Source organism: Ixodes scapularis, unplaced genomic scaffold, assembly GCF_016920785.2.
Source record: "Ixodes scapularis isolate PalLabHiFi unplaced genomic scaffold, ASM1692078v2 PGA_scaffold3__209_contigs__length_174095766, whole genome shotgun sequence".
NCBI classification, from domain to species: domain Eukaryota; kingdom Metazoa; phylum Arthropoda; class Arachnida; order Ixodida; family Ixodidae; genus Ixodes; species Ixodes scapularis.
In genome coordinates, this window is record NW_024609868.1 from 66,562,211 (window position 1) to 66,586,572 (window position 24,362).

Genomic DNA, 24,362 nt, shown 5'->3' on the forward strand with positions numbered 1-24,362 from the left:
TATGTCTCACTATTGCAGGTGTGTAACGCCGACTGCCGGGTGATGAGCATCGACCCACGGTATCCTGGGTCGGTGCACAACTCCTTCGCGTGGTGCTACTCGTGGCTTCGGAGCAACTTCGAGCAAGGCCGGCTGATAGACGATGGCAGGCTCCTGCTCGGTAAGCATACTCCATTTGTTGGTTCTGTACATGATGGCTCTGCACCACTTATAAGCTACAATATCACACATATTGTTCCGAACATGGATAACTGGCATGCGCTCTGGCCATACCTGTGACACGTCTCCTTGGAAACACTCCGACGCAGCTGTCAACTACAGGGGGGAGAGGTTGCAAACAGCAGTTTTACCTGCATAGTTGTAACTTGTGAGCAATTCTAAAGGGATACTACAACGAAATTGCGGTGCTTATTTTTTGGTCTATACGTGTTCAAAAGAGCAGTATCACATCGAACTCATCAATATCTTGTTAAAAAAGGCACGAAAAGGCATTTAAATAAACTAGGCAATTAGTAAAGAGCATTTTCTAGATGCCGCTAAAGCTGTAATGCCCGTCTAGGAACCTTGACAGGTAGGGATGATAACTGTCTTACCAAGAACTATACATGCTTTGAACCTGACGCCATCCCGACAGCTCTACGGCCAGCAGAAGAGAAAAGGGGAGGGAGGAATTCCACACTCGACGGGACTCTCTTTTGTGTGTCCCAAGATGATAGAAGATTAACCGTCACTCAAAATTTACACAAAAGCAGCTTTGGGGTTATTTGCGGTGGCCCGATTGCTGGCGTGCTTCGACCGCTTTGGTTGTTGGAACAGCTAGGGCATCCTGACGACGTCTGCCTCGCCGCAGCTTTGCTCATCCCGAGATAAACTACATCACAATTGCACTGGATGTGACGTGCTCTCAGCTGGCTGCTCTCCGAGCGCTTGCCACTCTGGGCTGTTTATAACGAAAAATACAGCCATCAAGCTCAAAATACAAATGTGCAATTGTCATTTACGGGTACTGTGGATCATATTCAGCCTATTTCTGAACACGACGGGTATATTTCAACTGTCGTTGAAGTATTCTTTTAAAAAAGAACAGCATTAATATCATACATTTCCTTCTCCAACTCTGCAGGTGACAGCGGCTATGCCTTGGAACCTTGGCTCATCACCCCTGTCCCTGAATTCCAAGCGATCTCCACCGCTTGCGACCGGTTTAATAAGGCACATTCTTCGACAAGGTCCATTGTGGAGCGCTGCATTGGGCTGTTGAAAAGCAGATTCCAGTGTCTGCAAAGACACCGGACTCTGTATTATCATCCAACAACAGCCACCGTCATTATATCGTCTTGTGCAGTGCTCCACAATATGTGCCTTTCATCGAGGGAGGCAGAACCGGACCCTCACGAGCCAGGGTTGGAGTCTGGGCCGAGCTCGGAGGGGTCAGTGGCGGATGACGAGAGGCTAGCTCCTGCCCACCCTCGGGTCAGCCTCTCGGACAGGGGGAGGGCTCTGAGGCAGCGCCTTGTTGCCCAGTTCCGAACCCGCCACAGCCGTGCCTCCCCGGAGCCCCACGCAAGCCACGATGGCAGTCGCGCCCACCAGGGACACTGCCAGTGCCAAAGAGTCCGTCGCCACAATGGAGGTCCCGCCCATCAGGGACACCATCGGCGACAGGGAGCCCCTCATCGTCCTCGCCACGGTGGCACTCCCGCACACCAGAGACGCCACCGGCGACAGCGCACCCCTCGTCGTCCTCACCTCGACTGACGCCCTCGCCACCAGAGAAGCCCTTCCGTGGCAGTATGTGCCTCACGTGTTGCTCCACAGTCAAGGCCGTCCATAAGCTCCACAGTGTCAACTCCAATGCCTTGCACAGTTCGTCGCACAACCACCTTGTTACCTTTATGGACATGTAGTACCGCCTCCGAAATGCTATTTGGTGCATCACGGTGATGTTGATAGAGCTTTTTTTAATTTGCAAGCAGGGTGCATAAAATGCCTGGAACAATAACAGAATGTTTTGTGGGTTATGTAGCTAGCCAACAGGGCATATGGCTTGCCCTTGCAGGAAACGTATAACTCAATGAGGCTACTGGTGAGACCCGTTTTGCTTCTTTTACTGCAATATATTGTTCGTATCGGGTTTGGACATCGATTCATTTTCTCTACACTTCCATTGCCCTGTTCCATTTTACAATCTCTTATGGTTACCACAGGGCCAGGCGTATTACTCGATAATCGCATATTGGATTTGTGTCAGTTTGAATGTATAAAGAAGACAACAAGCAGTGTCTTTGAAAGTGCTTTCTTTTTTTTACAACAATGCCGTAACATGAAAAATAAACATGTTTGAAAGCACAGGTTGCAATACTTTCTTTAAAATTGAGCATGAACTATTAAACACCGTATAAATTCTTTGTCATTATCCAGGATATATCACAGACATTATTTCACACTACACTTCACTTAATTCAGCACACTGCCATTTCGTGTGTGTTTTGTCACACATGGAAGCATGACAGATTCCATAGTAGAGGCATGTTGAGATCAACAATGATATAAGAAAACAAACAAACGAAAAACACAGGGACACAGACGAAGGAAACAAGACAAAATGCACTCTTAACTGAAGTTTATTGAACATTTAACTTCAGTTGAGAGTGCACCTTGTCCTGTTTCCCTTCGGCTGCGTCCCTGTGTTTTTTTCGGCACTTTTTCTGTTTGCAATGAACGAACTGGCCCAAATCTCCACTTTATTTCGATAAAAGAAAAATGGCAAACCCGGAGGCCAGTTTCAGGCGGGTGGCAAGTTGTGGCTAGAGTGCAGACCTCTTGGTTTCAAGTAAAGAAAACCCGGGAGCGCCCAGGGCCGAGTCCTCGCCCACCAGCGCCAAAATACGTGAGTATGATGACGCCAGCGAGCGCACCCGGGCGCCTCCGCCCCCTGTTTGCCTGCGGGTAGAGGAAGTAATTCAATAGCTTGGTAAACTACGCAAATTACCTCGCCTGTTTCGCCAGCTCCGTAACCCGCGCCCGCGCCTTCGACACCCGCATGGCCCAGTAGCGTTTCCAACCTTCCGGCTCCTTCCTTGGAGGCCCGAGGAAGTTGAGCCGGGAGGTTAGCTCGTTCCAGAGACGAACTTTGTCGTCTCTGGACAGCGCCGGGCTTAGCTTAGTTGCGCCGCGTACCAGAGAGGCCACATCCTCCTGTTTCTTGAGCAGTCATTAGCGCCAGTAATTTGAACTAGGCGCTCATCCGCGTCTCGCATGTTGTTCTAGCCTTTTATGCGAGTTTACTCTATCTAATATTTTCTGGAACCGCTACAAAATCAGTTGTTTATTTCAATAGAACACATGTATTTTTTTAGTTTGACAAGTTTCTTTCAAATAGAGCCGATGTGAAGGTCGCCGCCGCAAGGGATTGGCTGCCATCACTTGACTAAAAGCAGAAAATGCTCCTCCGGTTGCCAGAGAAACGGACGCTTGCGTAGGGACTAGGTTCCAGATAGGTACCGCCGAGAAAGCGTAGGTACGGCAGGAAGACAGCGTAGCTACTTCCGCTCTGCGGGGGTTGGCTCTTGGCGCCTCTCAAGTGAGTGACAGACGCCAATCTTGCAGTGTCGTCACGGCGTCAAAGAAGGCGGTTTCGCGGTGCGCGCCGTTGCTTGGTTACGCTCCTCCTGCCGGTACGTCACTTCTGTTTCTAGTTTCTCGAAAGTCCAACATAGGTCCCCAGTTATCCACCTCCTGCGATCCTCATCAGCCCCAAGCATGCTGTCTAAGTATTCCCAGGCAGCACAAAACGTCGTGGAAACGTCGAGAAAAAGTCCCTGACGTCCGTGACGTCCCGCATGACTTCGATCACGCTTTTTCGATGTTGAGGTGACGTCCTTATATAACGTTCTATTAGAGTCCAATCAGTGACATTGTGACGACGTTGTATTTCAACTCAAACGTCGTCAACGTTCCCACGACGTCGATGCACGACGTTCTCACAACGTCCAACGCTCACGTTTCTTTGACGTTGAACTGAAGTTCATAAATGACGTCCCATTATCGTCCTGTCCGTGACGTGCTGGCGACGTCGCGTTTCAACTTTAACGTCTTCATCGTCGCCACGACGTCAAGACAAGACGTTTTAGCAACGTCGAACACTCACGTGTCTTCAAAGTTAAAATAAAGTCCAGGGTGACGTTACATTATTGCCCCGTCAGTGACGTTTCTGCGACGTCGCGTTCACACCTAAATGTCGTAAACGTCATACAAGACGTGCTGGCAACGTCGACCACTCACGTTTTGTTCGTCGTTTTTAGATTTTCCAGCTCAATCTCCAGCCGCAGAATCACTGTGGTCATGGTGACAGCGCTCAAGAGCCGCAAACAAAACTTAATTTTTGAGAGGTTGAGAAGTTTAATTATTTATACACTAATTTGCGTATTTCAAAAAGCGATTAAATGCACATCGATGACGCTAAAGAGGGTATTTACAAAACTCAATGTACACGGAAGGAAAAAAATAATATGAAAGCATGTTGGGAATATCATTCCTTTTAGGTGTGCTTGTTATAATTTTGGTTTGTTTAAAATACTGTTACTGGTTTAATTTGCGAAGCCCATGGCGTCTAGAACGGATCGAATTGTACCATTCTTGCATTTTGCACGCGCGTTGTCGTCTTCCATGGGTCCTGGGCCCTGGCACGCGCCTCAGGGGCGCCGCTACACTATCCCCTCTCCAGGTGATTTCAGGCCTGCATCCTTTCCTAGGAGCACCCATACTGCTCCGCGACCACCCGAGATTGTTTTAAGGTTCGTCAAGTTCTCTTCGTATTTTGTAACCCATGCTCACCTGCGCACAACCAAAAAATTCGCATCAACATCACAGTTCATCCATAACACCAACTTCCAGCGCCTTAGCGCTTTCGGAAGATCGGAGTGCAAGGTCTTGTCACGTAACTGTCAGTACAGATCTGGCTTTCGCTGCCACTGGTGACGTACCCAAACAAAAATCGCATGCCAGCACACACTATATCAGAGCACAACTTCACTGCACACTTGCGCATTTTTGGAGTTGACTCAAAAAAAAAAAAAAAAAAAATGCCCGGCAATGACGAAATCCGGTAGATACTGTCAACGGTTTGTGGAAATTGACATTCATGATGCCAACCCCTGAATGGCCCAGATGACGGTCCAAAAAGCGTTCAAGCCCAGTCCGCACTTACGTGCCGAAAACAAAAACACACAAAAAAAAAAGAAAGAAAAAAAAATCAGCCGGCACGGCGCGAGAGAGAGGGGGAAAGGTAGGCAGAGGAGATGGCATCTCCATAGAGCCCCATGCGATGCGTCGGGAAACTCGGCAAGAAGAGGGCGAGAGAGAAAAGTGGGGGAAGATAGCGACGACGAACAATTGACAAGCCTAAGTTCCGGGGGCACGTATTATTTTCCCAGTCGTTCCCAAAATATTTCACTGAATGTTCTGTTCTTCGAATTGGCCCAGAGAGAACAGCTCTGGTACCCGGTCCAGCTTTTTCCGAAAGCCAGTCACTGGCCGTCACGTCTACGGGTCTACGAGGCAAGCTGCTATGTCGCCGTGATTTTTTTTGTTCCAGTCTGCATACAGTATAAGTGCTGCGATGGGATGAGTCGCTCAAGTCGCCCCCATGAAGAAGTCGGTGATCGCCAAAAACGCTGTCGTATTCAGTCACGGTTCGAGGACCTTTTTCAAGGCCATAACGCTTCACACGTTGAATCGTACTACTGCTCGGATCAAGGTGCCTGTGAGGATATGAATGACGCCCCCCAGAAAACAAGTGGCAGTGCGCATAACGGCGCGTCAAGTCCAGTCTCCGATCAAGACCCTTCAGACGCCTCCGACGATCCCAATCAAGAACGCCCAGCGGACGGGATCCCCCTTCTGAAACCATTCCCGTGCACGCAGCGAGAGTACCAGCTACGCGCAATGGGACGGCTGAAGCACGCGCGTCAGCGCATTAATCAGAAGCAGAACGAGGTAAGCGGCGGAACATTCCGCGCCGCGTGACATCGTCTCTTGTTAATTTATTTGCGTGAATTTGTTTGTTATTTTATATCTTTTAGGCTGGCACATCCAGGGACGTCTTTTGGAGGCGCTCCGTATTGCATCTCATGTCTGAACATGCTCAAATAAACAGTTCGTACCAAACCCGTGTTTTAGTTACTTCCTTCGTACTTGCATGATAGCAACTTGCCTTCGCAATATTACTAAAAAAATACTTTTTTTTTTGGAGGAGGGGGGGGGGGGGGATACACAACGTTTTCCCACAACGGCTAGGGAACGTAATTTGGAAAGGTTTCTCGACGTTCTGTGAACGTCGTCGGTAGTCCGGATGTCGTGAACACACGTATCATAAACGTCGAGGTAGGACGCAACGGCCCACTGAGACGTGCATGTGACGTGCAACAAACGTCATTTGGAACGTCCCCTCGACCTTCTGTGCACCTTTTCTCGCGGACATTTAAAGGTTTCATCGACGTCGAAAGAAGGTAACGTCCGGACCTTCGACGTTTTACGACGTCACGTAACAGACGTCTTCGACGTTTTCTTCACGTTTATGTGCTGCTTGGGTTGTGTCCTCGGCGGAAAGAATATCCAGTCTTCTTGGAAGCGTTGCTCGAATGTCGTCGGCACCCACGAACCGACTCGGCAAGCCTCACGTCGTTGCTTGGTTCCTCCACGTTTCCGGCGATAGATGCCCCAGCCCAGGCCTCAGCCCTACATGACGTAGCCGGTGAAAAACAATCTACGACAACGCGGTGTCTTTAGAATGCGATTACTACGATCAGTGGCTCTTAAAACCCCAGTAGCCCCCCTTAAATAGTGAACTCTTCAATGTGAACGCCCTTACCTTCAGTGTCCGGAGACTGCTGCAAACCTCCGACGAGAGCGGACGTCTTCTCCGGGCTCCGCAAACCCCAGAGAACTGTGCGTGATCCTGGTATAAACATCGTCGCGCTCCGTCGGCCCGCCGCAGCACGTCCGCCGAGAGATCGGTTCGCTCGAGTCTCGTTCTACGAGCGGCACGCCCGTTTCTGCTTCGAATATGGCTACAGCCGAAATCGCCGCTTCGCAGCTCACCAATATCTCTGCGTCCATACTGAGCCAGGACATAAAAATCTTTCTAGAGCGAGACGACCAAGGTGGGAAATGGATCACCCCTGGAAAGCCCCGCAAATCTCGTCTTCCGGCCGACTTTGACCCCGAACTTCACGTAGTTATAGTGCATCTCCCAGTCCGTCCTGCTGGCGCAGCTGAGCAGCCTCTTGACAGTTTTCCGGCGTTCTTGCAAGCCGCACAGCTCCCTGCTCATACATGTACCGACGTGTGGCTTCACCTCCGCCAAAATAACCGTCCTCCGCCCCCATCACGAAGCAATCGTCAACTGGCTGCTTCGCATCACCAATATCACCTTACAAAACACTTCCCCTCCCGTCCACTCCTACCTAGCCGCTCCAAACAACTCCTGCCGAGGTGTTATAAGTGGAATTGCCTCGGGGGCCAACCCAACGAGATCATCAATGATCTGGAGTCTTATCAAGCTGACATCCTTCACGCAAGGCGAGTAGGCACAACAGGTTCAGCCATCATCACCTTCATCGGAAACCATGTCCCTTACACAGTGTACTACCGCCGCCTTGAATTTCGCTGCCGTCCCCACAAACCTCGAGCCCATCATTGCAACAGCTGTGTCGAGTACGGACACCGTACTCTGGCCTGCCCGGGCAACCAGCGACGCTGCCCCCCGTGTTCCACCACCCTGGCCCGCCCAGGCAAACCCCATCCCTCTACTCCCTGGATTGCGTTGCTTCAACTCGCAGTGTGGTTCTCAAACAAGGCACTTGGTCCCAAATAAGCTGCTGCACCTTCACTCACTCCATGAGACACATCTTTCAACAGTTCTAGCGGTATGTAAAGCGTGGATGCAGGATTCGGTTTATGGCAGTCACCTTGTGAATTGCTACAGTGGAGCACACTGCTTACAGAAAGGATCGTGCTAAGAAGTGTAGGGGTGTGCTGGTCGTGGTACCTTTTCTATTACCCTTTTGGCGACGCCATGACCTGGAGCTGGAACCTCACAAGCATGATAAGGGGCTGCTATGCTGTGCGTGCTACCTGGCATCCGTGAAGGCTGAGTCCTGTGACCTGCCGAACGGGCGCTGGTGCTATTAACACTAGATTTTAATGAGCTACCAGGGCGCCCGTTCGGCAGGTCACCAGGACTCAGCCTTCACGGATGCGCCAGTCGAAGCACGCAGCAGCATAGCAGGACCCCTTCATCATGTTGTGAGGGTTTCCCGCTCCAGGTCATGGCGTCGCCAACAAGGGGGATAATGCTTCCCTGCAATCAACTCCATTGCTGTTTCGGGTGACCTTATACTGGTGCCGCTTATCAGGTGGCCCCAGAAACCACCAAGGTTTGCAGAACAACATCGACAAGGTCTACTATAAATATCCAGCAATGCTTCTTCGCACAGCCTGATCACAGTTTTGTTCAAAACGTGCGGAACGCTTGGTTTTGTACTTAGCGTGTCCAGTAGACCAGGCCATAACAGACTTAGGTGCCTTTCACCAGTGGCGTACCAACTTGGTTTTGAGTGAAGGGGAGCAAACTAAACCCCTCCCCCCCCCCCCCCCCGCCCCCCCACCCCCCGGGGCCGAGGAGCGGTACCCTTGGTATCCCTTGGGCGCTGCCAGCCAGTGTTTGCCCTGCCCAGTGGCGGCTGTTTTATGGGGGGGAGGGGGGGGGGGGAGCGGGGCGGGGGCGAAACACATGACTTGCCCCCCCCCCCCCCTTTGAGAAGTGCGCCCCCCTTGACCCCCCCCCCCCCCCCCCCCCCGGTTGTTACGCCCATGCCTTTCGCAGCCCTGGTCCTGCCACACCTAGAGTATCGCAGCTCCATATGAGACTCCTATGAGGTTGATCTTGTAAGATCAGTTGAAAGTGTTCATCGAAGGGCAACTATACACCATTCTTCGGCAACCAAGCTCACTCCGAATCACTCACTGCTTTGACATTGGCTAGAATTCTGGCCCTTCACTGGACGACCAGAGTTGATCTCAAGTGTGGCCCTCCAGCGGGTTGTCTCATTATGCCTCCTAAACAACGTAGTGGAACCTCAAGTTCACGAGACAGCACTGAAGGGAGTTGTTTGCAAGAATTGTGCTGGTCCCTTTCAACCGTTTTCTACTGTAGAGCAACAGCCTTCCTTCTTGGTATGGTGTTCACTGTTCTGGCAATCCCTTTATTTGCACTCACGCAGAACCCCCCTAACAATCATCACAAGCTCGAAAACATCTGTAGACAGGAAACTCGCTATCTTCACTCCCAGTGAGGTACAGCAGTGCCTATGTGCTTTAACGGGAATTGCAGACTTTTACTTGGTTTCTATTTTGTGTTTTCCCCCACCTTTTTTATCTGTTCCTTTTGCAGGGTACTGCGGGTTTCTTGGTATAGTCTTTGGCCTCTTTACTATAAGGAATTGCTCTGAGCAGGATTAGACGATAAAAGCACTTCTAACGCTTTTATCCTCTACTATGGTACTCTTTGGCATACAACTGTACTATTTTATTCAACCTAACGAAAAACAAGTTTTATGTCCGTTAACTAAGAAACGGATACACAGTCCGTCAGAATTACGACAAAGTGTTTGTAAAATTACGGAAATTTTTTTACAGTGTACGGCGATACGGCTGATGCTGTCTCATAGGTGTTAATGTACAGATGATCCAGAGCGATCTTGCGCAAACAAGGTATAAAGTCTCATTCCTTCATATTTTCACATGATACCTGCGTCAGCGAACACAAAGAAACCCGAAGTCGTCGGAAAGCAGATGCAGATCATGGCTACCGCGCACCAAACAAACGCGCATCCGCCAGCTCTGGGCGTTGCCCTCTTACCGGTGACGTCACGGCTCTTGGGAGGTCACGTGACGAGTGGTTACATTTGCGTACAACATGGTGGCAACCGGGGGGGGGGGGGGGGAGGGGGGTGGCCACTTCCGAGCTTCCGGTTTATCACCCTGAAGTGGCCAAATTCGCCCCTTCGTTTATTTACACGCCTGGACGGAGTAGTAGCTGGTCCGAGAGCTCTGCCGTTGATCAAAGGAGCCGGCTGGTATCGATGTTCCCTCTCGGGCTGGCCGCTTCGAGTGCTGAGTGCCCACGCGGCGCGCGATGCTAACGTGGCTCTTGTCACGAGCCACATTGTTATTGTCGTCGCCGCTTAGCCGCATTAAATGTTCGGATGACGTCCGGGTCACCATTTCAAGTGGCCAAATTGGCCCCTTCGTTTATTTACACGTCTGGACGGAGTAGTGGCTGGTCCGAGAGCTTTGCCGTTGATCAAAGGAGCCGGCTTGTATCGATGTTCCCTCTCGGGCTGGCCGGCTTCGAGTGCTGAGTGCCCACGCGGCGCGCGGTGCTTACGTGGCTCTTGTCACGAGCCACATTGCTATTGTCGTCGCCGCTTAGCCGCAATAAGTGTTGGGATCACGTCCGGGTCACCATTTGAAGTGGCCAAATTGGCCCCTTCGTTTATTTACGCGTCTGGACGGAGTAGTAGCTGGTCCGAGAGCTTTGCCGTTGATCAAAGGAGCCGGCTGGTATCGATGTTCCCTCTCGGGCTGGCCGGCTTCGAGTGTTGAGTGCCCACGTGGCGCGCGGTGCTAAAGTGGCTCTTGTCACGAGCCACATTGTTATTGTCGTCGCCGCCGCTTAGCCGCAATAACTCTAAACCCCTCTACCTTGTTGTGCACAACGCACTATATATGCAACCAAGCGCAAGTGTGTGAAGCAGCCTTTAGCTGTCGGGTTACTATTGGAACGGGTTTTAAGCCGCCTACAACCGCCATTGCTGCTGCGCGGCGCGATCATAAGAAGCTTCCGGTTGCGTCGCACTCCGTCGGACTCGACGCAAGTGTGTGAATCGCCGTGGGCGTAAACAGTGCCCAATCGATCCGCGGCAAGCTTATTCGCGACTCCAGCTCGTTGCTCGCCCTCCCGCAGCGGAAACGGGAAGCGCTCTAGTGAGGGTCCCCCATGTTCTACTGTTCACCGGGCATGGCGAAACTTCTCACGATCATGGCTCGCGACATGGCATTTACGAATGCAAACAACACTCTTCACTGACCTAGTGTAGCGCTGCAGCCGGTATGGGATTATGCCTTTTAGAGATTTTTAGGTCTGCGCATAGAAACAAACCCAAGCTCTGTGCGTTTTTCGTTAGAGTTACGTGCTCCACGCTGCGCATGCGTGTCGCTGCCATGCTCACATCTCAAAGCTGGTTTACACACTTGCGTGAGTGCGACCGAGTGTGACCGAGTGCGACTGCAAAGGCTTGTGTCGTTAATACTTTTACGGATTGCTATGGCAACGGGGTGGTTATAAGCTGCTTGAGACCCCGTCGCCATAGCAACCCGTAAAATGATTAACGTCGAAAGCCGTGGCAGCCGCATTCGTAGGACACACGCAGGTGTGGGGATTAGAGCACTGCTCGGGCCGGAATTTCTAGGCCCGGCCCGACCCGCCCCGGTAGAGACACGGCCCGGGCCCGGCCCGAGCCCAACAGAATTTTAAATTTCTAGGCCCGGCCCGACCCGGCCCGAAGGAGACACTGCCCGGCCCGAGCCCGACAGAATTGTTAATTTCAAGGCCCCGTCCGACCCGGCCCGATGGCTGTAGCCCGAAACAACCCATTTCCGTTTGAACCCGCTCCCGAAACGAGCTCCCCATTTGAACCCGTCCTGTTTCCACCCATTCTTTAAACACCCTTCCCATATGAACCCGTCCCGTTTCGACCAGTGTCCTAAACGCCCTCCTTGTTTGAATTTGTCCTGTTTCGACCCATTCCCTAAACGCCCTTCTTATTTGAACCAGTTTCCGAAACACCCTTTGCGTTTGAACGCGTCCCGTTTCAACCTACTTCTATAAGGCCCTGCACATCGCAACCTCTTCGCAAGAAGTCTCCATCGTTCTAAGCCTGGTCTGCGCACCTTTTCTGTTTAAGAATATGTTCTGAAGTAGCTTTACATGTCAACGCGTTCTTAAAATATACAACCCTTTCAGGCAAGCTTAAGTTTAATATATTCCTAGTTAACCCCTTAAAACGTTTTTTTCAAGATGGTTCCCAAAACATGCAAGCGCGGAACGGACTATGTACACTGCGGGACACTGATACCGCGAACACGACGTTGGCTCTTTTTTCGAATTTTACTTCGAAATGGTTTTAGTAGGCACCAAAGTATACCGCTTAGGTCTGTGGCCCAGATGAGCACTTCTAAAGACACTAATATTTTTGAAAACAGCGTTTTGATTCTATGAAATAAGCATAAAAACACGACGATCGCTTGTTCGCGCTAATATAGTGTCGCGCTCTGTGCAATAAGGGAGTCTTAGAATAACGTACTCAAGCACTTTGGGCAAGCTAAAATTAGCATCGCCATAGGTTTTACATCGCAACGCTATTTTTACGGTACCCAAAGCGCTTGCGTACGTTTTTCTAAATCTTCCTAATAGTGAACTAGATATTTATGAGAGCGATGAATCAGACAGGTTGACAAGCATATGACTGGGTCTTTATTTTGTTTACAATTTATAACACAACCCTCGCTCACACGGAAAAAGCTTGAAGGCTTTCTAGCTTCAAGATGTCTTTTAGTTATTATTTTTAACGACGCTCTAGTGAATTTGCACTTCGCTTTTTTTTTGTATTCAATGAACCTAAAAGATTAATAAGCAAACTTCCTGCTATCAACAACAATTTATGATTTACGGCACAAAATTGCCCAGGCACGGCCCGGGCCGGCCCAGGCACGGGCCCGAGAACTTTTTTGTTCAAGCCCGAGCCCGGCCCGGGCCCGAGAAAATACGTGCTACCCGGCCCGAGCCCGGCCCGCGGGCCGGGCCGGGCTCGGGCTTTTGGGCTGGCCCGGGCCCGTGCGCTGCTCTAGTGTGGATTGCCCTTAAGACCGCAATTTTGGGCTTCAATTTACACCCTTAAAGGTGTTTTTCACTGTCTATAACTCACACATTAACACCCATAAAAAGGGTGCTTTGGAACCATTAACACCCGTGTAATGGGCGTTCAATCCAGCATTACACCCTACAAAACCGTGCAGGGGTGCAAAAGTGTACTGGGTCACAGACTTACGTTTTACTGTGTACGACAGTGTTAGGTATTCATGTTACAAGGCGCAAAAACACGGACACAAGAGAGAAAGAGACAAAACAGGCGCCACTCACAACTATATTTGAAAAGTGCAGAAAGAAAGGAATACAATCCTCGTCATCTTCATCTCGTCCACGCACGCGCTTAGCCATGTGACATACGCTTATCGCCCAATTTACAAAAACTTATCAAATAATCTAACCTCGGCATTATAGAGTGCAACAGATGTGTCACTTACGCATTGTGCACCCCTTTTTCTAATGAAATACGCCTCTAATAACTCGCGCGCTTTTTGGCACTTGCCTCTGCCCAGAATCGCTGTCTCAGAAAGACGTGGCTCACACCGGCATTTGCTGCAGTGTTGAGGCAAATGTGCCCCATCATTCTTGTTTAAATTTTGCGCGTGCTCCCTTAGTCTGTCGTTTGCACACCTGCCCGTCTGTCCTACGTAGGACTTCCCACATTTAATGAACGTTCGTCCTTGACGTACCTTGACGATATAAACTCTGTTTTAGAAGCTTTTAGACACAATGGGAAAGGATTAACATTCACCCATGAACTGCCTAAGCAGGGTAATTTACAGTTTTTAGATTTAAGTTTTAAGGTTTTAGTAGGACACACGTGTTGGATGTACGCCCCGCGGTCCCAAAAGGAACTCTTGCCGTATGATTCTGCGCACTCTAAGGTGATAAAAAGAGGTATCGCTATGCTATGCCTAGAGTCGGCTCTTAAAAGGTCGTGCTCACACCGGATGAAGACAAGCTTTAAGAACCAGGTGACAAGGCTATTGTCAGCGGGCTACCCTGAAAAGGTCGTGACGAGTGTCGCAGAAGGCATTCTTAAAAAAGGTAAAAGGCCATACCACGACGGCAAAGGCGAAAACGGCGCGGTGTCGAATGAGACCTGAGGTGGTACCGTATGTGCACAGAATGTCGCACAACCTCAAAAAGGTGGCGAACCGCTTTGGAGTGCCGCTCGTGTTCTCAGCACCGAGCAAACTCGGCCAACTATGCTCTCGTATCACCGGTGGCAGCGGTAAGAGGCAAGGCTGTACCACAAAACATGCCAGGCCATATGTTGATTGTGCCACGGGGGTGGTTTATGAAATCCCCCTTACGTGTGGGAAGTCCTACGTAGGACAGACGGGCAGGTGTGCAAACGACAGACTAAGGGAGCACGCGCAAAATTTAAAGAAGAATGATGGGGCACATTTGCCTCAACACTGCAGCAAATGCCGGTGTGAGCCACGTCTTTCTGAGACAGCGATTCTGGGCAGAGGCAAGTGCCAAAAAGCGCGCGAGTTATTAGAGGCGTATTTTATTAGAAAAAGGGGTGCACAAGGCGTAAGTGACACATCTGTTGCACTCTAAATGCCGAGGTTAGATTATTTGATAAGTTTTTGTAAATTGGGCGATAAGCGTATGTCACATGGCTAAGCGCGTGCGTGGACGAGATGAAGATGACGAGGATAGTATTCCTTTCTTTCTGCACTTTTCAAATATAGTTGTGAGTGGCGCCTGTTTTGTCTCTTTCTCTCTTGTGTCCATGTTTTTGCGCCTTGTAACATGAATACCAACGTTTACCAACTAGCCCAACTACAAGTTCTTCGACAGTGTTAGGACCGCTTGTAACTGCTTATAATAGGAGCACTGGCAGCATCAATAAAAGAAAGCCTAAAAACACTTCCGACCCAGGTATAACCATGCTGAAGGATTTGTAGCATTTGCAAGATCAAATCTACGAAGGTCACTTGTAAGGTTTCCAGATTTATTTTGTGCCCATTGTTCGCCCTCCCACGGCGAAAACGGGAAGCGCTCTAGTGAGGGCCCCCCAGTTTTATTGCTCACCGGGCACCGCGAAACTTCTCGCGACATGGCATTTCCGAATGCAAATGGAAAGTGTGGCAAGACTTCTCAATAGATGGCGCCGATGTGTTATTTTCATTGTGCGATGGAGCCACACTTACCTGTAATATTAGTAAATTGTGCTTTTAAGAAGATTAACAAAAAAAAAAACATTCTCAAAGTGCTTCCGCATCCGCTCATGCATAAAACACAAAAATGGAAGGTAAAGTTGGAACCCATTTAATTTTTGCTTCCTACACAGAGCTCTTGGGCTGTGGACGATGTATTGTATGTTGATATAAAACGTTCAGAGATGAACTTAGGTCTTGAAATATAACACAAACAAAAGTTTTTTTAAGATGTTAAAAATATTAAATTACATTTTTGAGTACCTTTTGTTAAAAGTCAATCAGCTGCCGTGATTTTTGTAGTTTCTTTGGCTGTGTCAATTACCCAAAGCAGCTGTCTCCTTCTAACGCAGAAGAGCGCGTCAGTACCCTTCGAACCGGGTCCCGCGTACGTGCCGTAAGAAGTAAAGGTTGCTTCCCTTAGAGAAAACTAATACGTTTGAAATACGTTCAAATGAATTTCGAATGCATTTAAGTGTATTTTTTATTTTCAAATACATTAAAATATACACTACAATATATTTTTAAAAATGTATTTATAAAAATACGTTAAAATATGCGTACTTAAATATACTCCAAGAACATTTAAATGCATTATTGAAGATGTTAGTATATTAGAAATGCATTTCAATATATTTTTTTAAACATGAATTAAAATCGCTCGGTATTAAAATATATTTCTGAAACTATATTTAAATATACTTATTAAAATGCATTTTTGTAAATAAGAACTAAATTTATGCAAATATGTTTTTATACCGCCCACCCCCCTTCCAAAAAAAAGTTTACTTACTTTTGCCATGTGCCCCAATCAAGTCGTGCTGTCTTAATTTAGCCTAAGGCAACAGCACGGACACCCTTCGGGTTTTAATGCGTGGCACCATAGCAATTGGTTAAATTTTTCTTCCGTCCTCTAATTGTATTTAAAATGCACATACTGTATAGTGGAACTATAAGTACCGTTTATTTTGTGTCTAGCTCGAACATGAGTACAGGGATTATATATTGGAAAAACACTGACCATAAAATAGTGAATTTTGTGCTGCAAACATAGTACAAGACTTTTTTTAAATGCTTAATTGGCTTGTGTTGTTTGAGCAATTACAATTATTTACAAGTAAAAATGCACACACCTTAATTTTTGGTTAAAGCGTAGTAGCATTTTTGAAAAAAAAAAAGAAGAACAAATTAGTGTTCAAAAATAAATATCCAGGACAATTCTAAAGCTCTGATTTAGAATCAATAATCCCAACAACAAACAGTAATCATGAAATGTTTATTGAATCTTTGAAGGAAGACAATGATAGAGTAATGATATCAAATTTGAACACAAAAAACCACAATAGGCAGAAAACAACGCTTAGTGTACAAGACGGCATCTTTTTCCAATTATGTACAATGCAAAATTTTCGTCACCAATAATCGAGCTGGCCAGTACACACAGGCACCACAGAACGTAATAAACATATCAGTTCACTCACAAGCAAAATTATTTGACACATGAAGGTACAAAGAGGAATCCACTTAGTCGATAACTGAAAACCTTATAAGTTGATAAGTATTATAAAATATTTACATACTTTTTAAAACTACAGTCATGATATACACACAAACAAGAAAGGCAACTACACAGTCACACTGTAAGTCTTCACGACCAGTTGTATAATTTCAACATGTAGAGCAAAAAGGAGGAAGGCAGACAAGCTCATTCCTTACAGACAGATGTTTGAGAAAACTGTGAGCGGGATATTGACACGAGCTCATGAGCTTTCTTACGACGCCTCTGATGAGAAAGCTGAAAAGATGCCTACACAGTAAAACCCCAAGTCCTAAATTCCTACGACTCTCGCACCAGCCTACGGATCCCCAGTAGGAGGGTTTAAATACTAGCCAAGGTGCTCGCAATATGACGGAAGCTTATAACAGCGAGGGCATTTGTGTGACCAGGATTTCGGTTGCACATCAAAATATTCTGTGGAGGGCTCCCATCAAACACAGCAAGTGCTTGAATAATTCCAACTGAGCCATCCTGCAGCTGAGCGGCACAGTTGACCCTTTTGGGCATCCTGTATGTTTCCGACAGAGAATTCCATTGTTCTGGAACCTGTTGTAATAAGTAATATGTTGAGGTAGGAATCCCAGGTGGTCTTCTAATGTAACTTCCAGCCTGATATCGGTGCCAAAGAAACTCTGTCGCCGGTATACGACTACCTCCCCAGAAAGCGCCACCCCAGTCCTATACCCACGGTCTGAAGGCGGACCATCCTCTGAAAAAAAGGCCCTTCCTTCTGGTGCCTGGATTCTGTCCGACCAGAGAGAAAGGGGCTACCACCAAGCAAAGGTACGAGCAATCTTATCAGCGAAACACTGTGTGCCAGAGTAGTAGTTCAGTAGAACCGTGTTCCGCCCTTCAAAAGGAAAACAAGAGGTCGCCCACAGCGGGCCCCAGGCTTCCACCGAGTCAGTTAGGTGAAGCAGCTGGTGAACGTTGTACGACATGTTCGCCGTGCCATACAACGCACCCATCTGCAACACAAACTTCTCCAGCAGAGCCCATGCCTCGTGGAGGTTTCGGACTGTGATTTCCTCTTGAAGTAGCATGACAAAACTGTAAAATGCTTAAAAAACTGGCGTGGTAAAATAGGCTTCAGTACAACATACCCATAGAAGAGCAAGAGGGCTCGCAACTCTGATGCCTTCCAGTAGGCCCTGTCCTCGAACTCCCTCGGGGTGCGGGTGATTTCTGTCGGAGGAGAGACGGCTAGCAGCAAGCTGCTTAGTTGTGACACCTTTGTTCCAATGTACCAAGGACAGCCGTGATTCTCACTTTCAAGCCACAACCGAAGCAGCTGTCGCATGACGCCAAGGCAAGCACAATGCTGGTAGTCCGGAATGAAGCCGTCAACTACATCAAACCGAGGAAGGGTCATTGCAACACAGGGGCCTTTCACTCCATTAACAGGCACTACAGAAGTGCCCTCTTTTGCCTCTCCTGGATGCTTCAGAGCAGTTCTCTGCTCTGGAACTGGATCTAAGTACCCATAAGTGGATCCTCCCGGGTGGTAGCACCAACCGCAGCCATGAAAACCGTTGAACTGTTTACAGTTTCGCACTGCACACCGAGCAACGGCGTCCACAGGGCATGCTGCTGCAAAGACTCTTACATTAACTGCCACTCCCTGCTTTATACAGCGAAATTCTGCAGAGAGCTCCTTCAGCTCCTCTGCAAAAGGTGTCTGAAAGGTGGTCATATTAGGTTTAGAAAAACCAAACCAGAGCGCAGGCATCAGCATGTTATGCTTACGCACTGCAGGGTCCAACTGCAGGATCTTGGCCAAATGTCGAAACTGCAGGGCCAAATGTCGAAACTATACTTTTCGAATACCCTGATCCCATCAGTGTTCCACAACAGAGAAATATTGTGACTGGAAAAATTAGATGAAATTCTTGCATGCTCAATGCCACCCGCCACGACTCTAATTGTGCCCCCTCTGGTGTTTTGTGGAAGCCACTTGAGGTTTTGCTGTGCAAGAATGCGCTCAATCTGCTCCTTTAAAGGCATCACGAGAAAAAAAGGGCAGGAAACCAGATCAACATCTCGCTCACAGTTTTCACAGCGAGCCTGACTCTCACAGTTTGCTTTTCCCAAGCACCCCAAACAAGTGAGACAGTAGAAGTGCTTCTGTGCACCAGGCACGTCAGCCCCCAAAGCCTTTAAAAGTAGGTAGTTTGATCATACCTTTCCTGGGGTGATTACATTTTGCATATCCAGCAAATCTGCTATACCTTGATCGCTAACTTTGTGGCGCATCACGCAGGCCATCAGCAGGGCCGCAATCTCTGTCCTCTCATCAGCAAATGGCGAAGTTCATTGGAGCTCCATCAGGATGTGGGTCCCAAAAAAAGTATCAAAACAATCATCCACACACCTCCGCGACAAAAAAAATTCTTGTTTGTATTGAATTTCAACAAAGTGCACCTATATGCCAGCATGAAATAGCTTGATTAATTAAAACTGAATCACTGTGGCATTTATTTCCTAGTGATTTTCTATGTGTGAATAACCAAACATCTGCACTTTGGTTGCTACAGGCTACAGTCCCTGAAAAAGTCTAATATGCATAAATGGCCATTCAGATAGAATTAAGTGTATGGGTTATACTCACAGGGTAGGCTGATTGCATTGCCAATTAATCATGTCTGAGTAACAGGCTTAAGTTGAGCTAACAGAATACATGTCATTACAAAGAAGTCAGTTTGAACATGAGAAACAGAGAGAGGGAACATACGTATGTTAATTTCCTCTGTATGTGTTTGCCTCATGTTCAAGCTGAAATTGTTGCAATGTCAGAGTAAATAATATTCTAGGTTTGCAGATCAGTGTAAATACTGTTTTGTCTTTGAAGGATATTCAGAAGTATTTCTTGCTGCTAAGGAAGCACAGATGTATCGGTGACTTGCAATTATATCTTAATGTAAACTTCCTCAAGACGCATATATTTAGGATTTAGTTTAAAGAGGGGGAGGAAGAGTGGGGAAGGGGGAGGGGCTCAATCCTTTTGCGTACTTTGGCCAGGCACTGTTCTGTTCCGGCATATTCGTTTGCCTCTGGGTTGTTACACTGCTTCTCAATCCGTCACCGTCCACCGACATACGCGTTTTGTTCAGCAGCGTGCTCTGCAGTGAGGGTGTTCACTAAAACGTGCCGACACGCGAAATGGTGACCATATCAAGAAATCGTTCCCATTTTTTTTTTGTTATCTCTACTCAAAGCTTGACGAGCTTTAAGTAGAGTGCTTAAAGCATGTAGAAAAAAACAACAAAAAAAACACCTGCATTTATTGGTCGGACATGCCCTAACACTGAATGATACAGCAACGAGACTGCCTTAGCTAGCAGCGCGTCGCCGCGTAGTGAGTGAACGAACATGCCATAAAATTACCAGTGCCGGGCCAGAGCATGCAAAAGAAACTTGCCAGCACAGATGTCGGCAGCAGTCGCCACAGCAACGCATTCCTGCTGGCCCACCCCTCCCATGGTATCCAAATTTTTGCTACCATTTGTATTATAGTCTGCATACCACCCTGTGCTGTTCCACACCTACTGGGTAAAAAATGTTGAACCGAAACCAGAGGAACAACACAGAGAAATGTGGTATCAAGTGTATTTTAAACAAGAGTATTTTTTGTGTTTCTGTGGTTATGACACGTGTTTTTGGACTTTGTGTTAATGAAAATGTCCCTTGGCCAGCTTATCGGTTCTCGAGCATTTTAAATTATATGTCATCATTGCACATGACTGAGAAAATGACAAGATGGGGAGCCGTAAAAGGTTTGTTCTAGAACAAAAAAAAAGAAGTCGAATTGAAGTCCTAAATTTTTCTGACAGATGGGCCCTTATAAGATTGTTTCAATAAAATTTCTAGGCATCCAAAAAAAAAAACGCTTAGCAACCAATCAACAATGCTTACTTGGTTATCTCCCGTCTCTTCTCTTCTAAAGCGTCGGTGTCTGGATCACTTGCTACAGATGGAGGTCTTGAGACTTCTTCCTGATGTGATAAAATAGGAATTCATGAGACCAACAGACCCACATGGTTGAATACAATAGGGCATTCTTATAGTTTTTTTTCCTAGTTATTAAAGCAGGCCGCAATGTTACCACCCCAATAAAATTAGTAAAAAGCTTGTTGATAAAATGTGCTTTCAAAAGAAAAACTAAATGAGAAAAATGTAACATAATAAAACATTTTTTTCCCATTAACTTTTTTCTTCTGCCCTTTCTAGGCTTTATACCCCTGCTTCCCTTCTCTCCCCCTTGTTTGGGTTCCCCTTTGCCTGCTACAAGTATTGAACAGGCAAAGAAGTGTCATTGAGATAAATGCTGCTGCGAGTTGAGAATTCTTCTCATTCTATTTCATACTTTTCTTAAATTTTTTTTAGCTTTATTAGCATTTTGGCTAGCTATTTTGTAACAGTTTATGATATTTAAAACACACATCATGATCTGTCACACTTCATGAAGACTAAACAGCAGTGAGTCTTTGCCACTACACAAGAGCACTCTTTTCTGCAGTGCATATTCCAAATGGACCGACGCTCACAAACCCAATATTCGCTGAGTATTACAATCACTCGTTTTTATGAAATGATCACTTGATGTTTCCTACTCCTGCACAGATTGCATTCCGACAAAAACAGTAGTTTTTGTTGGAATGCTACAAAACAGGGAACTGAGAGTGGCACAATAACTACTTGTAAGTCCTGCCTTCTATGCCAAAATGAAATCATATGCAAACCATGTACACACATTTTTATACATGTTCAGTATGATATGAGCTGATCTGTTCTTGTAAAATCCACAAAACTGAAGATATTCAGGTTTGCTATGCACAGAAGTGTGAAACACTTAAAACGTAGCCTCGAAGGATACACTATCCCTGTATACTTCTAAATCACAATATATGTAATCTAACCAGGTTCATACGAAAAATAAAACCGATCAAATCAATCTGTGTCAGTACAGTAGTCCCAAGGGTCACAATCTTACTTGTGCACCTCTCAGCTCTTCCACGGGACACCCATTCACATCTGTACCTATAGCCAAGGCACGCTTTGGTTCAACCTGGTTTTATAAAGGAAAAGCTGATCGGTTCAAGTTTTTCTTGTGAACATAACATGCGCATGCTGTGCTTTTGTATGTGACAGTTTTTGTGCAAGGACACTTAGGTTCAGAGGTTGCACTGCCTTTAAAGGGGCCCTGCAATCCTAATTAAGCGTCGACTTTTTTTGCAGTTTCCACATCTCTTGTGTTTCAAGCAACCCAGCAGGTACGGAGAGAGTAACTAAATATGAGTGCGTCATATTTTAACCGGACGACGCAGAAGCCTCCTTCACCTACGGGGGCACCCCGTGGTACTGAACGCGCGCAGCATGTGACAGCATCGCGACATTGTCGGTTTTGGACAGCTCCTGCCTTACGACCGGTCAGAGCCACTAAAAGCCGTTTTTTTTTTTAGTCGAAATACAAAATATAAGTGGCGCGAACCATTTCAATTACTTACGGTCATCGACATACTTGCCAGGAAGCGGTGGAAAAGGCGGCGCATACTAGGAACTGGTAGTGGGATCGGGCACTGACGCGCGCCACGCATTGCTGTGAGCGGTGAGCGTAGAAAGGTCCCGGATATATGCGGCGGCGTTGCAGTCGTATGGGCTTGAGGATCCAACCAGCCGAGCTTTCCAAAGGCCTCAAGCAGGTTTGGTGGTTTGGCAGCGCGAAGTGGCTCCCTTTCTGAACTGATCTTTACCCCGTGTTTGTGGTCGTTTGTGGCCAATGAAGTATCATTCCGAATTAGCGTTTAGTCGCGCACCAAATGCAATGCGAGCCGCCCCGGCCGCTCGTTTCATACAGCTATCCAGAGCATGCTTTAGTGGTACCCTCTCAAGCCGTCGACATGGAAGCCGGCAGCCGTGAGCACTCGCTGAGCTCACTACCCCTTCTCTAGTTCACGGCCACTCAAGCCAGAACCTACGAAGTCATGAAGGAAGTCATTTTTTGCTTCTTTTTGTAATTTTAATTTGCCTATAACTTTTAAAACAGGGTGTCCAACCGAAATGTTTTTCATTCCGGTTTTTGTTCCAGTTCAGGGAAAGCGGTTCAGCTCCGGTTCAACTCCGGATTGATAAAATAAAGGTTCAAACCGGTTTGAATCAGTTTGTACTCATATGCTACAAAAACATTTAACGACAGCTTGTTTGCATGCATAGTTTATCTTCTATCCCAAAAGATAAGCTATGCATGTTTTATACAAGTGTTACATATAAAAAGCAAAGGCTAACATTACTAAGTGGATCGAACGCGCTAGTGCTGGGGCATTTCGGGGTGTAGGTAAAAGCGCAGTTCAATGTCAGGCAACCGACCGAAGAAGCAGGACGTCGTCAAGCATATCCGGGGAAAGATGGCACCTTTGAGACGATAGAACAAACTTCAGTGCAGAAAACGCTCGCTCCACGCTGACCTGGGCAGCAGGCACTCTCAGGGCTACTTGCTCCAATCCGCAAAGTTCTGGATGGCGTTCCCGTCATTCCTTCCAAAACTGTAACACGTTAGCGCGCCTTGAAAGCCGCCGCTCCTTGTCTAGCATTTCCAGGAGCAATGCCATATCAAGTGGTTCACCTTAGTTAAACATATAAAATAACGCAAAAAAGACAAGAAGAAGTATACAGGACAAGAGCTATTAAGTGGGCTACTGGTACCGCGAATGTGCACACCAGCCTCAACCTTTCTTTCCTTGAGGAGCACTTCCGGTGTGTCTTCCGGATCTTCTGAAGCCGCTGCAGTTTTCAGAAGGAGTAGAATCTTGCTCGCATTGCAGAGCTGTGACCCGCCTCCAAGTCTTTGTCAAATGCAACGTGGCTTGGCACTTTTGCTCAGGGGGGAGAAGAAGGCGGTAGCGGGGATCCATGTAAACTGCTCCACAGAAACATCCGTGTCAAGAAGTTGTCGCTCCCTCTTTTCTATTGACTGGACAAAGGCCTTGGCTAACGGCGAGGATATCTTGGAAGTGTCCATGGAATATGTCACCCATGCTCCGTAGAAACCTCCTACAGTGATCTGTTCCTCCTGCAATGTCTTCGTCGCCACTTCTGCAAGCGAAGAGATACTGCGAGCATTTCAATTTCCGCCGAAACGTCTTCAGTCGACCCGGAGCTCTCTTCTTTTCAGAGCAACCCTCCAGCGCTCTCTCTCTCTCTCTTGCTCCCTCTCGCTTGTGCAACGAAGGCCAGTTAACAATAATTGTGTAAATGTGCTATTTTTATTTTAAAAATAAGATGGATTGACATTGTGGTGCCCCTTAACTCTATACCACTTACTGAGTCAGGTGCGTAGTGACGACCATTGACGGGCATTAGGGGACTCTGAGACATCTGGTCTTGTTTTGAAGATCGCTGTCGGCAGCAGCGGAGGAAGGGAAAGAATACTTTTGTTGACTTCGGGTAAATGGCACCACTAAAACTTGGAGTGATAAAAGTGAATTATACGAGACCTTTTTCTATTTATTTACGTTCAGACGACAACACTTATAAAAATTTAGCCCTTATAAAACAGATACTTGCTCAACTTGAGAATTCGATACACTGCCACCTAAAGCGCGACACAACCGTAGTACCTGTGATTGTCACACGCGGTTGCAGGTTG

At 47.4% G+C, this 24,362-nt stretch overlaps 1 pseudogene; it reads right to left on the minus strand.

Moving 5' to 3' along the window:
• Positions 1-17,068: 17,068 nt before the first annotated feature.
• LOC120847743 lies at positions 17,069-18,466 on the minus strand (annotated as a pseudogene).
• Positions 18,467-24,362: the final 5,896 nt, after the last annotated feature.